The following is a 15,925-nucleotide window of genomic DNA, read 5'->3' as shown; positions in this document are numbered from 1 at the left end:
CCAAGGAGCATTCTGATTGTACTTCTTCCAAGACAGATTTGTTAGTTCTTCTCGCAGACCATGGTATATTCAATATCCTTCACCAACACCATAATTCAGAGGCATCAATTCTTCTTCAGCCTTCCTTATTCACTGTCCAGCTTTCACATACATAGGCGGCAACTGAAAACACCATGGCTTGGGTCAGGCGCACCTTAGTCCTTAAAGTGACATCTTTGGTTTTTAAAACTTTAAAGAGGTCTTCTGTAGCACATTTGCTCAATGCAATGCGTGATTTGATTTCTTAACTGCTGCTTCCATGGGCGCTGATTGTGGATCCAAATAAAATGAAATCCTTGACAACTTCAATCTTTTCTCCGTTTATCACGATGTTGCTTATTGGTCCAGTTGTGAAGATTTTTGTTTTCTTTATGTTGAGGTGCAATCCATACTGAAGGCTGTGGTCTTTGATCTTCATTTATAAGTGCTTCAAGTCCCCTTCACTTTCAACAAGCAAGGTTGTGTCATCTGCACATCACAGGTTGTTAATGAGTCTTCTTCCAATCCTGGTGCTGAGCTCTTCTTCATAAAGTCCAGTTTCTCGGATTATTTCCTCAGCATACAGACTGAATATGTATGGTGAAAGGCTACAACCCTGACGCACACCTTTCCTGACTTTAAATCGCATACTACCCCCTTGTTCATTTCGAAGCACTGCCTCTTGGTCTATCCATAGGTTCCTCATGAGCACAATTAGGTGTTCTGGAATTCCCATTCTTCACAATATTATCCATAATTTGTTATGATCCACATGGTTGAATGCTTTTGCATAGTCAATAAAACACAGGTAAGTATCTTTCCGTATTCTCTGCTTTCAGCCAAGATCCGTCTGACATCAGCGATGATATACCTTGTTTCACATCCTCTTCTGAATCCCTTTTGAATTTCTGGCAGTTCCCTGTCAATATATTGCTGCAACCAATTTTGAATGATATTAATGATATTGTCCTGTAATTTCCACACTCTGGTAGATCACCTTTCTTTGGGATAGGCACAAATATGTGTCTCTTCCGGTCGGTTGGCCAGGTAGCTGTCTTCCAAATTCCCTGGCAGAGACGAGGGAACACCTCCAGTGCTGCATCCATTTGTTCAAACAACTCAGTTAGTATTCTGTCAATTCCTGGAGCCTTGGTTTTCGCCAATGCTTTCAGTGCAACTTGGATTTCTTCCTTTAGCACCATCAGTTCCTGATCATATGCTACCTCTTGAAATGGTTGAATGTCAACAAATTCTTTTTGGTACAGTGACTCTGTGTATTCCTTCCATCTTCTCTTGATGCTTCCTGCGTCGTTTAATATTTTTCCCCTTAGGATCCTTCAGCATTGCAACTTGAGGCTTGAGTTTTTTCTTCAGCTCTTTCAGCTTTAGAAATGCTGAGAGTGTTCTTCCCTTTTGGTTTTCTAACTTTAGGTCTTTGCACATTTCATTGTAATACTTCACTTTGTCTTCTGAAGCCACCCTTTGAAATCTTCTGTTCAGCTCTTTTCTCCATTTGCTCTAGCTACTGTATGTTCAAGAACAAGTTTGAGTCTCTTCTGACATCCATTTTGGTTTTTTCTTTCTTTCCTGTCTTTTCAATGACCTCTTGTTTTCTTCATGTCTGATGTCCTTGATGTCATTCCACAGCTTGTCTGGTGTTCGGTCATTAGTGTTCAATGAGTCAAATCTATCCTTGAGATGGTGTCTAAATTCAGGTGGGATATACTCAAGGTTGTACTTTGGCTCTTGTGAACTTTTTCTAATTTCCTTCAGCTTCAACTTGAACTTGCATTGGAGCAACTGATGGTCTGTTCCACAGTCGGCCCCTGGCCTTGTTCTGACTGATGATACTGAGCTTCTCCATCATCTCTTTCTAGAGATGTTGTCGATTTGATTCCTGTGTGTTCCATCTGGTGAGGTCCACATATATAGTTTCCATTTATGTTATTGAAAAAAATGTTTGCAGCGAAGAAGTCGTTGGTCTTGCAAAGTTCTATCGTGGGATCTCCGGCGTCATTTCTATCACCAAGGCTATATTTTCCAACTGTTCCTTCTTCTTTGTTTTCAACTTTCACATCCCAATCACCAGTAATTATCAATGCCTCTTGATTGCATGTTTGATCAATTTCAGACTGCAGAAGTTGGTAAAAAGTCTTCAATTTCTTTATCTTTGGCCTTAGTGGTTGGTGAATAAATTTGAATAATAGTTGTATTAACTGTTTCATTGTAGGTGTATGGATATTATTCTATCACTGACAGCATTCTACTTCAGGATAGATATTGAAAATGTTCGTTTTGACAACGAATGCAAGGCCATTCCTCTTCAAGTTCTCATTCCCAGCATAGTAGACTATATGATTGTCTGATTCAAAATGGCTAATACCAGTCCATTTCAGCTCACTAATGCTAGGATATTGATCTTTATGCATTCCATTTCGTTTTTTACAATTTCCAATTTTCTTAGATTCATACTTCATGCATTCCACATTTCTATTTTTAATGGATATTTGCAGCTGTCTCTTCTCATTTTGAGTCGTGCCACTTCAGCAAATTAAGGTCCAGAAAGCTTGACTCCGTCCACATCGTTATGGTTGACTCTGCTTTGAGGAGACCACTCCTCCTTGGTCATCTTTTGAGTGCCCTCTAACCTGAGCTGCTCATCTTCCGGAAAAATATCAGACAGTGTTCCACTGCTATTCATAAGGTTTTCAATGGCTAATTTTTTCAGAAGTAGACCACGAGGTCCTTCTGCCTAGTCTATCTTAGTTTGGAACCTCTACTGAAACCTGTCTGCCATGGGTGACCCTGCTGGTATTTGCAATACCAGTGGCATAGCTTCCAGCATCCCAGCAACCACTCAAGCCACCACAGTACAACAAATTGACAGATGCTCTGCAGTATTAACTCCTGGAAATCCTAGTGATCCTCCCAAACCCTGATTACCAGTTGCTATGGAGCCATTCATGTCAAAGTAGAACGGTGCTCTGTAGAGTCTGGTTTTTGTTTTCTTTTGTTTTTTCCCCCATAGGGTTTTTAATGGCTGATTTTTTGGAAGTAGATTGCCAGGCTTTTCTTCCAGGGTGCCTTTGGATGGACTCTAATAGCCAACCTTCCCGTTAGCAGAGAGCACTTTGTTTGCACACCCAGGGACCTCAAACATGCTTACCAATTAAATAAAAAAAAAATGTTGATTCCTACTCATGGCAACCCCATGTGTTACAGAGTACAACAGCTCCATAGGGTTTTCTTGGCTGTAATCTTTACTAAAGCAGATGACCAGGCTCTTTTTTCTTCTGCAGTGCTGCTGCGTCGGTTCCAACCACCAACCTTTAGGCAAGTTGTCCAGCACGACTGGTTTGCACCACCCAGGATCTCCAAACCCTGGTTAGACTTCAGTTTTTCAGTGAAGTCTTCCCTGGCACTTTCACCCCTCCCCCCTCCTTCACCAGAGCTAATCAGCTTTCCTCTCTAGTGCTTTCACTGTTTGTGTGCATGTCTACTTTTACTTACTTAATACTGCATTGTAATTATCTATTTCATGTCTCTATCCCCCGCCCCCTGCCTCTAAGAAGCCCTGGTGGCATAGCAGTTAAGAGATCGGCTACTAACCAAAAGGTTGGCAGTTCAAATCTACCAGCTGCTCCTTGGAAACCCTATGGGGCAGTTCTACTCTGTTGTATAGGGCCGCTATGAGTCAGAACTGACTTGACAGCACCCAACAACAGCAGCAACAATCCCCCACGAATGTGAGCTCCTCCTATGCAGGGACCACATTCCCAGCATGACTTCTTTATTTGTGTTTCCCCTGGGTTTAGCACAGTGCCAGGGCTTATGGGTGTCAATCAGTGTTTGCTGAAAGTCACTGAATGAAAGATCAATTATAAATCACTCCTTCCCTTGGAGGAGACAGAGGCAAAGAAATAATTACCAGACAATGTAAATAATAAGGGAATATTAACGTAACATTAAAGAGGACTATAAACCTGGTAAGTAAATGAAGTAAATGAAAATATATCTATGACACACTACTTTCTAGTTTGCTTATTATTTTAGTATGAAGAATACTCATGTGATTGAAAATTCAAAAAGCACAAGGTGGTATTTGATAGTGCCTCCCTCCCTCTTGGCTCTAATCCACCCAGTTCTACCACTCCCAGCAACCACTGTTACCAGTTGCTTCCGTGTACTTTTACAAGGAACTGCATGCTTATCCTTTCTGTCCTTTTCCCACACATGGTAGCATACTTTGCACACTGTTCTGCACCTTGTACCTTCCGCAGATGCTGTCACATATTGTGACGTAAATCGGGAGGTCATTCCATATCAGTACATAAAGAGCTTCCTTGTTCTTTCTTAAGGCTGCCATTGTTTGGATGTACCATAATGTACTCTGTTGTTGTTAGCTGCCTTCAAGTCAACCCCTGATTCATGGAGACCCCATGCACAATGGAACAAAATGCTTCCCAGTCCTGCACCATCCCCATGATCAGTTGCAGATGGACTGTTGTGATCCATAGGGTTTTCATTGGCTGATTTTTGAAAGTAGATGGCCAGGCCTTTACTTCTAGTCTGTCTTAGTCTGGAAGGTCTGTCAAAATCTGTTCAACATCATAGAAACATGACCATGACACCAAGGCCATGATACCTGTAAATATTGCAAGGAAAGGGAATATTGGTCTAAAGATTGTCCAAAAAGGAAAAGTGTCTTAGTGACTCCCCATTGAGGGGTCTGTTCTTGTCTGCCCATGAAATAACCTTAAACACACTGGTGAAATAACAATCCTGGTCAACAGGCACCCTATAGACAGGTCCAATAGACACTGGAGCCACGTACTCCACCCTAAACACCTCACAATGCCCCACCATAATCACTTTGATTATGCAAACCACCCCCATGGAGAGGTAGGTAATTTGCCACATGATTTGCCCCTTTTCAAACCACAAGCTAATTTCTTAACAAAGAGAAATTTATTCTCTCACAGTCTAGTATGCTACAAGTTCAAATTCAGAGCATCAGCTCCAGAGGAAAGCTTTCTCTATCTGTTGGCTCTAGAGGAAGGTCCTTGTTATCAATCTTCCCTTGGTCTAGGAGCTTCTCCACTCAGGGACCCTGGATCCAAAGGATGGGCTCAGCTCCTGGCACTGCTTTCTTGGTGGTATGAGGTCCCTGTATCTCTCTGCTGCCTTCTCGCTTTTATATCTCAGAAGAGATTGACTTAAAACACAATCTAATCTTGTAGATTGAGACCTGCCTCATTAACATAACTGCCACTAATCTTATCTCTTTGACATTATAGAGATAGGACCTATAACACAGAAGAAAATCACATCAGATGACAAAATGGTGGACAGTCATAGAATACTGGGAATCATGCCTACCCAAACTGATACACATATTTTGGGGGGACACAATTCAATCCATGACAGACCCCATATGCCCACCATATTTTTTTAAATCTCACAACATCTATTAATCTATTATGGAAGATTTACTTTCTAATTGGAATGTTAGTATTTTATGCTCACTCTAGGACTAACTCTTGAAGTCCCTGACTCCTCCCCAACTCACCTTTGCTCCCTAACAGCTCTGAGAGATCAACTCAACTTCCATGTTCCATGTCCCTCACATTGCCTCAAGTCATTGACAGTCCTACATTTAGGAAGTGCTCACTCATATTCCTGAGTCCTTTTGAGCTATAGTACCAACAGACATAAGAGGATGTGTTTGGGAAACGGAGCCGTTAAGAGTGGGAATAGACCCCACCATATCCCTCCTTAAACTATCCCAACATCCTTTAAATGCTGAAACAACTGAAGGTCTCAGACCAGCTCCTGCAACACCCCTATTCTCTCTGTAAAGAAACCTAATGGCTCCTGCTCTGTGAAAGGCACTGTTAAAGACAATGAAAAGACAAGCCACTGATTGGAATAAAATTTGCAAAACATATATCTGATAAAGGGCTTATATCCAAAATATATAGAGAACTCTTAAAACTCAATGATAAGAAAACAAACAAAAAATGGGCAAAAAAGCCTAATAGTTCATAAAAGAAGATACACAGATGGCAAGTAAACATATGAAAAGATGCTCAACATCATATGTCCTTTGTTGTTGTTAGGTGCCATCAGGTCAGTTCCAACTCATAGTGACCCTGTGTGTAATGGAATGAAATGCTGCCCAGTCCTGTACCATCCTCACAATCATTGCTATGTTTGAGCCCATTGTTGCAGCCACCGTGTCAATCCATTTCATTGAGGGTCTTCCTCTTCTTCACTGACCCTCTAGTTTACCAAACATGATGTCCTTCTCCAAAGACTGGTTCCACCTAATAATAGGTCCAAAGTATGTGAGATGAAGTCTGCCCATCCTTGCTTCTAAGGAGCGTTCTGGCTGTACTTCCTCCAAGACAGATTTGTTTGTTCTTCTGGCAGTTCATGGTATGTTCAACATTCTTGGCCACTACCATAACTCAAAGGCATCCATTCTTCTTCAGTCTTCCTTATTTGTTGTCCAGTTTTCACTTGCATAGGAGATGACTGAAAATATCATTGCTTGGGTCAGGCACACCTTAGTCCTCAAAGTGTCATGTTTGCTTTTCAACACTTTAAAGAGGTCTTTTGCAGCACATTTGCCCAGTGCAATACATCATTTGATTTCTTGACTGCTGCTTCTGTGGACTTTGATTGTGCATCCCAGTAAAATGTAGTCTTTGACAATTTCAATATTTTCTCTGTTTAGGATGCTGTTGCTTACTTGTCCAGTTGTGAGAACTTTTATTTTCTTTGTATTGTGGTGTAATCCATACTGAAGGCTGTAGTCTTTGATCTTCATCAGTAAGGGTTTCAAGCCCTCTTCGCTTTCAGCAAGCAAGGTTGTGTCATCTGCATATCGCAAGTTGTTAGTGAGTCTTCCTCCAATCCTGATGCACCTTTCTTCTTCATATAGTCCAGCTTCTTGGATTATTTGCTCAGAATACATATTGAATAAATGTGGTGAAAGAATACAACCCTGGTGCACACCTTTTCCAATTTTAAACCATGCAGGATCCCCTCGTTCTGTTTGAATGATGGCCTCTTGGTCTTTCTGCAGATTATGCATGTTCACAATTAAGTGTTTTGGAATTCTTATTCTTACCACAGTTACCCATAGTTTGTTATGATCCACACAGTCAAATGCCTTTGCATAGTTAATAAAACACAGGTAAGCATCTTTCTGGTATTTTCTGTGTTTAGCCAAGATCCATCTGCCATCAGCAATGATATCCCTCATTCCACATCCTCTTGCTGAAGGTGGAGAGGACTTGAGGAACTTACTGATGAAGATCAAATACTACAGCCTTCAGTATGGATTACTCCTCAACCTAAAGGAAACAAAAATCCATACTGAAGTTGTTGAGGATTTCATTTTACTTGGATCAACAGTCAAAGCCCATGGAAGCAGCAGTCAAGAAATCAAAAGACACATTGCATTGGGCAAATTGCTGCAAAAGACTTCTTTAAACTGTTAAAAAGCAAACACGTCACTCTAAGGACTAGAGTGCACCTGACCCAAGCCAAGGTGCTTTCCGTCATCTCATATGCATGTGAAACTGGACAACGAATAAGGATGACTGAAGAAGAATTGATGCTTTTGAATTATGGTGTTCACGAAGAATGTTGAATAGACTATGGACTGCCAGAAAAACAAACAAATCTGTCTTGGAAGAAGTACAGTTAGAATGCTCCTTAGAAGCAAGGATGGTGAAACTTTGTCTCACGTACTTTGGACCTGTTATTAGGAGGCACCAGTCCCTGGAGAAGGACATCATGCTTAGTAAAGCAGAGGATCAACAAAAAAGAGGCAGACCTTCAATGAGATGGATTGACACAGTGGCTACAACAATGGGCTCAAGCATAACAACGATTGTGAGGATAGCTCATCACTGGGCAGTGTTTCGTTTTGTTGTACATAGGGTTGCTATGAGTTGGAAATGACTCGAGGTCACCGAACAACAACATCCTCTTCTGAATCTGGCTTGAATTTCTAGCAGTTCCCTGTCGATGCTCTGCTGCAAGAGTTTTTTAATTATCTTCAGCAAAATTTTACTTGCGTGTGATATTAATGACAATGTTTGATAATTTCTGCACTGTCTTGGATCACCTTTCTTTTGAATGGGTACAGATATGGCTCTCTTCCAGTCATTTGGCCAGGTAACTGTCTTCCAAATTTCTTAGCATACACAAATGAGCACTTCTAGTGTTGCATCCATTTGTTGAAACATCTTGATTAGTATTCTGTCAATTCTTGGAGCCTTGTTTTTTGCCAATGCCTTCAGTACAGTGTGGGCTTCTTCCTTCAGTACCATTGATTCTTGATCATATGCTACCTCCTGAAATGGTGAATGTTGACCAATTCTTTTTAGTACAGTGACTGTGTATTCTTTCCATTTTCTTTCCTTTTTTTTTTTTTGAATAATTTTTATTGTGCTTTAAGTGAAAGTTTACAAATCAAGTCAGTCTGTCACATATAAGCTTATATACACCTTAACTCCATACTCCCACTTACTCTCCCCCTAATGAGTCAGCCCGCTGCCTCTTTCCAGTCTCTCCTTTCTTGACCGTTTTGCCAGTTTCTAACCCTCTCTATCCTCCCATCTCCCCTCCAGACAGGAGATGCCAACACAGTCTCAAGTATCCACCTGATACAAGTAGCTCACTCTCCATCAGCATCTCTCTCCAACCCATTGTTCAGTCCCTTCCAGGTCTGATGAGTTGGCTTCGAGAATTGTTCCTGTCCTGGGCCAACAGAAGGTTTGGGGACCATGACTGCCGGGATTCCTCTAGTCTCAGTCAGATCATTAAGCCTGGTCTTTTTATGAGAATTTGGGGTCTGCATCCCACTGATCTTCTGCTCCCTCAGGGGTTCTCTGTTGTGCTCCCTGTCAGGGCAGTCATCGGTGGTGGCCGGGCACCATCTAGTTCTTCTGGTCTCAGGATGATGTAAGTCTCTGGTTCATGTGGCCCTTTCTGTCTCTTGGGCTCATAGTTATCGTGTGACCTTGGTATTCTTCATTCTCCTTTGATCCAGGTGGGTTGAGACCAATTGATGCATCTTAGATGGCCGCTTGTTAGCATTTAAGACCCCAGACGTCACATTTCAAAGTGGGATGCAGAATGTTTTCATAATAGAATTATTTTGCCAATTGACTTAGAAGTCCCCTTAAGCCATGGTCCCCAAACCCCTGCCCTTGCTCCGCTGACCTTTGAAGCATTCAGTTTATCCCGGAAACTTCTTTGCTTTTGGTCCAGTCCAGTTGAGCTGACTTCCGTGTACTGAGTATTGTTCTTCCTTTCACCTAAAGTAGTTCTTATCTACTAACTAATCAGTAAATAACCCTCTCCCACCCTCTCTCCCTCTCCCCCTCGTAACCACAAAAGTATGTGTCCTTCTCAGTTTATACTATTTCTCAAAATCTTATAATACTGGTCTTATACAGTATTTGTCCTTTTGCCTCTAATTTTGCTCAGCATAATGCCTTCCAATTTCCTCCATGTTATGAAATGTTTCACAGATTCCTCATTGTTCTTTATCGATCCATAGTATTCCATTGTGTGAATATACCATAATTTATTTAACCATTCATCTGTTGATGGACACCTTGGTTGCTTCCAGCTTTTTGCTATTGTAAACAGAGCTGCAATAAACACAGGAGTGCATATATCTGTTCGTGTGAAGGCTCTTATTTCTCTAGGGTATATTCCGAGGAGTGGGATTTCTGGGTTGTATGGTAGTTCTATTTCTAACTTTTTAAGAAAATGCCAGATAGATTTCCAAAGTGTTTGTACCATTTTACATTCCCACCAGCAGTGTATAAGAGTTCCAATCTCTCCGCAGCCTGTCCAACATTTATTATTTTGTGTTTTTTGGGTTAATGCCAGCCTTGTTGGAGTGAGATGGAATCATATCGTAGTTTTAATTTGCATTTCTCTAATGGCTAATGATCGAGAGCATTTTCTCATGTATCTGTTAGCTGCCTGAATATCTTCTTTAGTGAAGTGTGTGTTCATATCCTTTGCCCACTTTTTGATTGGGTTGTTTGTCTTTTTGTGGTTGAGTTTTAACAGAATCGTATAGATTTTAGAGATCAGGCTTTAGTCGGAGATGTCATAGCTGAAAAATTTTTCCCAATCTTTTTACTCTTTTGGTGGTCTTTTTACTCTTTTGGTGAAGTCTTTAGATGAGCATAGGTGTTTGATTTTTAGGAGCTCCCAGTTATCTGGTTTCTCTTCGTCATTTTTGTAATGTTTTGTATTCTGTTTATGCCTTGTATTAGGGCTTCTAACATTGTCCCTATTTTTTCTTCCATGATCTTTATCGTTTTAGTCTTTATGTTTAGGACTTTGATCCATTTTGAGTTTGTTTTTGTGCATGGTGTGAGGTATGGGTCCTGTTTCATTTTTTTGCAAATGGATATCCAGTTATGCCAGCACCATTTGTTAAAAAGACTATCTTTTCCCCAATTAACTGACAATGGGCTTTTGTCACATATCAGCTGCTCATATGTGGATGGATTTATATCTGGGTTCTCAATTCTGTTCCATTGGTCTATGTGCCTGTTGTTGTACCAGTACCAGGCTGTTTTGACTACTGTGGCTGTATAATAGGTTCTAAAATCAGGTAGAGTGAGGCCTCCCACTTTCTTCTTCTTTTTCAGTAATGCTTTACTTATCCGGGGCTTCTTTCCCTTCTGTATGAAGTTGGTGATTTGTTTCTCCATCACATTAAAAAATGTCATTGGAATTTGGATTGGAAGTGCATTGTATGTATAGATGGCTTTTGGTAGAATAGACATTTTTACTATGTTAAGTCTTCCTATCCATGAGCAAGGTATGTTTTTCCACTTATGTAGGTCCTTTTTAGTTTATTGCACTAGTACTTTGTAGTTTTCTTTGTATAGGTCTTTTACATCTTTGGTAAGATTTATTCCTAAGTATTTTATCTTCTTGGGGGCTACTGTGAATGGTATTGATTTGGCAATTTCCTCTTCGATGTTCTTTTTGTTGATGTAGAGGAATCCAAGTGATTTTTGTATGTTTATCTTATAACCTGAGACTCTGCCAAACTCTTCTATTAGTTTCAGTAGTTTTCTGGAGGATTCCTTAGGGTTTTCTGTGTATAAGATCATGTCATCTGCAAATAGAGATAATTTTACTTCCTCCTTGCCAATCCGGATGCCCTTTATTTCTTTGTCTAGCCTAATTGCTCTGGCTAGGACCTCTAGCACAATGTTGAATAAGAGTGGTGATAAAGGGCATCCTTGCCTGGTTCCCGTTCTCAAGGGAAATGCTTTTAGGCTCTCTCCATTTAGGGTGATGTTGGCTGTTGGCTTTGTATAGATGCCCTTTATTATGTTGAGGAATTTTCCTTCAATTCCTATTTTGCTGAGAGTTTTTATCATGAATGGGTGTTGGACTTTGTCAAATGCCTTTTCTGCATCAATTGATAAGATCATGTGGTTTTTGTCTTTTGTTTTATTTATATGGTGGATTACATTAATGGTTTTTCTAATATTAAACCAGCCTTGCATACCTGGTATAAATCCCACTTGGTCGTGGTGGATTATTTTTTTGATATGTTGTTGAATTCTATTGGCTAGAATTTTGTTGAGGATTTTTGCATCTATGTTCATGAGGGATATAGATCTGTAATTTTCTTTTTTTTTGTCGTGTCTTTATATTTTATATTACCTGGTTTTGGTATCAGGGAGAGGGTGGCTTCATAGAATGAGTTAGGTAGTATTTCATCATTTTCTATGCTTTGAAATACCTTTAGTAGTAGTGGTGTTAAGTCTTCTCTGAAAGTTTGGTAGAACTTTGCAGTGAAGCCATCAGGGCCAGGGCTTTTTTTTTTTTGTTGGGAGTTTTTTGATTACCGTTTCAATCTCTTTTTTTGTTATGGGTCTATTTAGTTGTTCTACTTCTGATTGTGTTAGTTTAGGTAGATAGTGTTTTTCTAGAAATTCTTCCATTTCTTCTAGGTTTGCTAATTTGTTAGAGTACAATTTTTCGTGATAATCTGATATGATTCTTTTAATTTCAGTTGGGTCTGTTGTGATGTGGCCCATCTCGTTTCTTATTCAGGGTATTTGTTTCCTTTCCTGTATTTCTTTAGTCAGTCTGGCCAGTGGTTTATCAATTTTGTTAATTTTTTCAAAGAACCAGCTCTTGGCTTTGTTAATTCTTTCAATTATTTTTCTGTTCTCTAATTCATTTAGTTCAGCTCTAATTTTTATTATCTGTTTTCTTCTGATGCCTGATGGATTCTTTTGTTGCTCACTTTCTATTTGTTCAAATTGTAGGAACAGTTCTCTGATTTTGGCTCTTTCTTCTTTATGTACGTGTGCATTTATCGATATAAATTGACCTCTGAGCACTGCTTTTGCTGTGTCCCAGAGGTTTTGATAGGAAGTGTTTTCATTCTCGTTGCATTCTGTGAATTTCTTTATTCCCTTCTTAATGTCTTCTATAACCCACTCTTTTTTGAGCAGGGTATTGTTCAGTTTCCAAGTATTTGATTTCTTTTCCCTGATCTTTCTGTTATTGATTTCCACTTTTATGGCCTTGTGGTCTAAGAAGATGCTTTGTAGTATTTCGATGTTTTGGATTCTGCAAAGGTTTGTTTTATGACCTAATATGTGGTCTATTCTAGAGAAAGTTCCATGTGCGCTAGAAAAAAAAGCATACTTTGCAGCAGTTGGGTGGAGTGTTCTGTATAAGTCTATGAGGTCAAGTTGGTTGATTGTAGCAATTAGGTCTTCTGTGTCTCTATTGAGCTTCTTACTGGAAGTCCTGTCCTTCTCTGAAAGTGGTGTGTTGAAGTCTCCTACTATAATTGTGGAGGTGTCTATCTCACTTTTCAGTTCTGTTAAAGTTTGTTTTATGTATCTTGCAGCCCTGTCATTGGGTGCATAAATATTTAATATGGTTATATCTTCCTGGTCTATTGTCCCCTTAATCATTATGTAGTGTCCTTCTTTCTCCTTTGTGGTGGATTTAACTTTGAAGTCTATCTTTCCAGAAATTAATATTGCTACTCCTGCTCTTTTTTGCTTGTTGTTTGCTTGATATATTTTTTTCCATCCTTTGAGTTTTAGTTTGTTTGTGTCTCTAAGTCTAAGGTGTGTCTCTTGTAGGCAGCATATAGACGGATCGTGTCTCTTTATCCAGTCTGAGACTCTGTCTCTTTATTGGTGTATTTAGTCTATTTACATTCAGCGTAATTATAGATAAGTATGTGTTTAGTGCTGTCATTTTGATGCCTTTTTGTGTGTGTTTTTGACAATTTCATTTTTCCACTTTTTTGTGCTGAGACGTTTTTCTTTGTAAATTGTGTGTTCCTCATTTTCATAGTAGTTGAATTTATGTTTGCTGAGTCGTTATGTTTTTCTTGGTTTTTATTTTGAGTTAAGGAGTTGTTATACCTCTTTGTGGTTACCTTAATATTTACCCCTATTTTTCTAAGTAAAAACCTAACTTGTATTGTCCTATATCGCCTTGTTTCCCTCTCCATATGGCAGTTCTATGCCTCCTGTATTTAGTCCCTCTTTTTGATTATTGTGATCTTTTACATATTGACTTCAATGATTCCCTGTTTTAAGCATTTTTTTCTTTTTAAAATTAATCTTAATTTGTTTTTGTGATTTCTCTATTTGAGTTGATATCAGGATGTTCTGTTCTGTGACCTTGTGTTGTGCTGGTATCTGATATTATTGATTTTCTGACCAATTTCCTTTAGTATTTCTTGTAGCTTTGGTTTGGTTTTTGCAAATTCTCTAAGCTTGTGTTTATCTGTAAATGTTTTAATTTCACCTTCATATTCGAGAGAGAGTTTTGCTGGATACATGATCCTTGGCTGTCAGTTTTTCTCCTTCAGTGCTCTATGTATGTCATCCCATTGCCTTCTTGACTGCATGGTTTCTGCTGAGTAGTCTGAACTTATTCTTATTGATTCTCCTTTGTAGGAGACCTTTCTTTTATCCCTGGCTGCTTTTTAAATTTTCTGTTTATCTTTGGTTTTGGCAAGTTTGATGATAATATGTCTTGGTGATTTTCTTTTTGGATCAATCTTATATGGGGTTCGGTGAGCGTTTTGGATAGATGTCCTTTCATCTTTCATGATGTCAGGGAAGTTTTCTGCCAACAGATCTTCAACTATTCTCTCTGTATTTTCTGTTATCCCTCCCTGTTCTGGGACTCCAATCACACGCATGTTATTCTTCTTGATAGAGTCCCACATGATTCTTAGGGTTTCTTCATTTTTTAAAATTCTTTTATCTGATTTTTTTTCAGCTATATTTGTGTCAATTCCCTTGTCCTCCAGGTCCCCCACTCTGCATTCTAATTGCTCGAGTCTGCTCCTCTGACTTCCTAAGGAGTTGTCTAATTCTGTAATTTTACTGTTAATTTTTTGGATTTCTGAATGCTGTCTCTCTATGGATTCTTGCAGCTTATTAATTTTTCCACTATGTTCTTGAATAATCTTTTTGATTTCTTCCACTGCTTTATCAGTGTGTTCCTTGGCTTTTTCTGTAGATTGCCTTATTTCATTTTTGAGGTCATCCCTGATGTCTTGAAGCATTCTGTAAATTAGTTTTTTATATTCTGCGTCTGGCAATTCCAGGACTGTATCTTCATTTGGGAAAGATTTTGATTCTTTAGTTTGGGGAGTTGTAAAAGCAATCATGGTCTGCTTCTTTATGTGGTTTGATATCGACTGCTGTCTCCAAGCCATCTATAAGATATTGTGGTGATTTATTTTGTATTTGCTCACTGAGTCTTATCTTGTTTTGTTTTCTTTCAATATACGTAGATGGGCTACTAGATTGTGCTGTCTTGATTGTTGTAGCCCTTGAATCACTTACGTCCTATTACCAGCTGGTTTGGGCTGTTACCAGATATATAAGCCTAAGAGTCCGTTCACTATTCTTGAGTAAAATCTGATTTTGGGTCATCAAGTGTGTGGTGCAGACTGTCACCTATCCACCTAGAGGAGTAGTGGTGATGGTTGTGTGCACCAGATTCTAGTAGCAGCAGGGGGTCACACTCCAGGGTGGGCAGGATGCTGACAGGCTTCCCTCAAGTGCCAGTGAGGTAGGTGTGTCTTTTTTCCTAAAGCACTTTGGTGGATGGTCTCTGTAGCTGTACCTTAGTCACCCAATGCAAGTACCTCTACAGACTGGTACCATCCTTAGGCCCCTAAGGCAGGAGGCTAGGTGGTCTGGGGGGAGCTTCAGCCTTCAGTTCCCCATTGTGGGTCAGTGAGGGATCTGTTGAATATGCAGAGATATCAGACCTGGGAAACTTGTCTTTCCAGTAATCCATTTAAACAATTACCATCAGATCCCTATCAGAATTGCCTTTGCATTATAATAGCCACCTTGTTCCCTGTAGGGATGAAAGCCCAACTGTAGATCTCATATGCTTGGCTGGAGCTGGTTCTGTATTTTTAGTTCAATTATGGAAGGATTTTTGGTCCCTGGGTTTTTTGTAGCTGCTTCTCTCAGGCCAGGAGAATGGGTTAGGAAAAGACCAAAAAAAAAAAAGGAAAAGAAAAACCTCAGAGCACTTCACGGTCTGGCTCAGGAAATTCCAATGTTAATGAAGGCGCCTGGGAAGGGGAGGGGAGGGATCAGATAAATAGGAGAGAGTAGCACCCCGGAATATAGACAAAGTTACTTATCTTGTTTGGTGATGACTCTTTTATCTGAGATTCCCCAGGGGTGTGTAGCCTGTGTGCATTGGCTGGGTAGAGATTGCCCCCGAGGGTCAGGCCCGCGTCCTGTGCTTGTGCTGTCTCAGAAGCCGTGGTCAGTTCCTCTGCTCCCAGTCCAAAGCCCAGTGCCAAGGTTCCCTGGCTGGGACGCCGCAC

The sequence above is a fragment of the Loxodonta africana genome, chromosome 18, assembly GCF_030014295.1.
Source record: "Loxodonta africana isolate mLoxAfr1 chromosome 18, mLoxAfr1.hap2, whole genome shotgun sequence".
NCBI lineage: Eukaryota > Metazoa > Chordata > Mammalia > Proboscidea > Elephantidae > Loxodonta > Loxodonta africana.
This window is presented reverse-complemented; position numbering follows the sequence as displayed.